The sequence below is a fragment of the Hyla sarda genome, chromosome 1 (assembly GCF_029499605.1).
Source record: "Hyla sarda isolate aHylSar1 chromosome 1, aHylSar1.hap1, whole genome shotgun sequence".
NCBI lineage: Eukaryota > Metazoa > Chordata > Amphibia > Anura > Hylidae > Hyla > Hyla sarda.
In genome coordinates this window covers 263,728,063-263,730,603 of record NC_079189.1, presented here as the reverse complement: position 1 = coordinate 263,730,603, position 2,541 = coordinate 263,728,063, and positions in this window count along the sequence as shown.

Sequence of the window (2,541 nt, the reverse complement as noted above, 5' to 3'; positions counted from 1 at the left end):
GGGGTGTCTATCCCCCCCTTTTGGTGGCTGTTCCTGGTGGTGAACTTCCACATCCCCCTCGAGGTCGTAGCAATGGACCGTCAATGCCTTGGTACTTGGTCCACCCTGGTGGTCTTGACCTCCGCATTGGCTTTTTGGCCAATGGTTCTCTCATTTGTGCGGTGTTGTCTCCTGTTTGTTTTTTGTTGTTTTGTCAGATTGTTTGTCTGTGTCCCCTTGTGTTCCCCTTTTCTCCCTTTTCTTTCTTGTCCTTTTTTCTCTTTAGGTTGCTTCTCCTGTATTTTTTCCTCTGGTATTCGAGCCCCGGGATTGCTGACTCTTCAACTCGGGGGGGACCCCTCTGGCCGTTTTTGTGAGTAAGTTTCTTTATGTGCATGTACCCCTCCTTCACTATCCGCGATGGTCAAGTGTGTCTCCTTGAATGTTAAGGGGTTGAATTCCCCCTCTAAGAGGCGTTTGCTCCAGAGGGAGCTGGTTGCTTTACGAGCTGATATTGTTTTTCTACAGGAGATGCACTTTGACCATTCTGGATACTTTCAATGCCTCCATCATCTTTTTCCATGTACTTTTTCTGCTGTATCGGATAGGAAAACTGCTGGGGCTGCTATCTTGGTGTCTAGGTCCTGCCCTTTACAGGTCTCTTCTTCCTTTCTAGATCCCCGAGGGCGGTATGTGGTGGTGGAGGGGGTCTTGGGCGGGGTCCCACTTTTACTCTGTAACATTTATGCCCCTAACTCCTCTCAGATTCCATTTCTACGTAGGGTACTTGCCAAGCTCCACAAATACCCCTCTTCTGCCTGGTTGTTGGGGGGGGGACTTTAATCTTATCTTTTCTCCTTCTTTGGATCGCCATTACCTTTCAGCCGCTCCCCCTACCCCTGCCCAATTGCGCTTGGCTTCCATTTTCCGGCGGGTTGTGCGGGCCTCGTCCTTGTATGATTTGTGGCGGATAGACCACCCGACGGACCGCTCGTTTAGCTTTTATTCCCACCCCCACAAATTGCATACGCGCGTTGACTATTTTTTTGGCAACCTCCCTATGGTGCGCATGCTCTCTACCTCTTCTCTTGAACCTATTTCCTGGTCCGACCACTGCCCTATCCTCCTCTCTTTCTTTTCCTCCCCTTCCTCTCTTCGCTCCTGTCACTGGCGGCTGAATGATTCTCTTCTTAAATCGTTGCCTTCCCGGGAGTCGATTCAGGGTTGTCTTGCTGAGTATTTTGCCATTAATGAGGGCTCAGTCTCCTCTCAAGCTGTTCTTTGGGAAGCTCACAAGTCTGTGGTGCGAGGGCACTGTATTGCTTTGGGTTCACGACTCAAGCATGATGCCTTGGGTCGCTCCCGGGAACTCCGCACGGAAATCGCTCGTCTGGAAGCACTCTTGCTGTCTGTTCCTTCTTTACCTACTTTACGGAGCTTGGTAGCTGCTCGGGCGCAGTTGGGTGACCTGGCTCTTCATAGGGTTGAGTTGAGCGGCAATTGTTGTTTGCCAAGCAACGTTTTTACGAGAGGGGTAATAAAGCACACACAATGTTGGCCAGGCGCCTACGTGACCGGGTGGTAGCTCAGTCCCCGTCTGCTCTGAAGGACTCTTCTGGGGTCCTCCATTATCATCCTCCTGATATTTCCCGCCTCTTTGTTGATTACTATAAGGGTCTTTATTCTCTTCCTTCTCAGCTTCCGTCTGACCCGGTGGAGCGTACAGCGGTTCTCGACTCTTATCTCTCCAGATGTGGCCTGCCTACTTTGTCTGCGGCCGATCGGGAGTCTCTTAATGCACCCGTCACTGGGGAGGAACTTTTAGAGGTTCTCAAATCCCTGCCTGCTGGTCGCTAGTGTTGCTCGCGAATATTCGCAAATCGAATTTAATTCGCGAATATTCGCGAATATAGCGCTATATATTCGTAATTACGAATATTCGTTTTGTTTTTTTTTCACAGTACACATCACAGTGATCATCCCTCTCTGCTTCCAGCTTATGTGGTGTAAGAAGGCTCTAATACTACTGTGTGAGACTGGTGTGCGAATGTTCGCACATACGAATTTTCGCATATGTTAATTGTGAATATGTAAATTTTCACATATGTTATTTTTGAATATGTAAATTTCCGCATATGTTAATTTTGAATATGTAAATTTTCGCATATGTTAATTTTCGCACACGCGAATATTCGCATATACGAAAATAAAACGCAAATATTACGAATATGCGAATATTCGCGAATATGACGAATATTCGTCCATATATTCGCGAATTCGAATATGGCCTATGCCGCTCAACACTACTGGTCGCTCCCCAGGCCCTGACGGGTTTACATATTTGTACTATAAGACTTTCTCCTCCTATTCTTATTCCTAAGCTTGTCCCTCTTTTCAATTCTTTCATGGGGGGGGGAGGGGATCCCGCAGTCCTTTTTACATTCCCTGATTACCTTGATACCAAAACCCGGTAAGGATCCACATGATTGCTCCAGTTATCAGCCTATTGCCCTTCTTAATTCGGATTTGAAATTGTTCTCTAAGGTGTTGGCAGTTAGACTC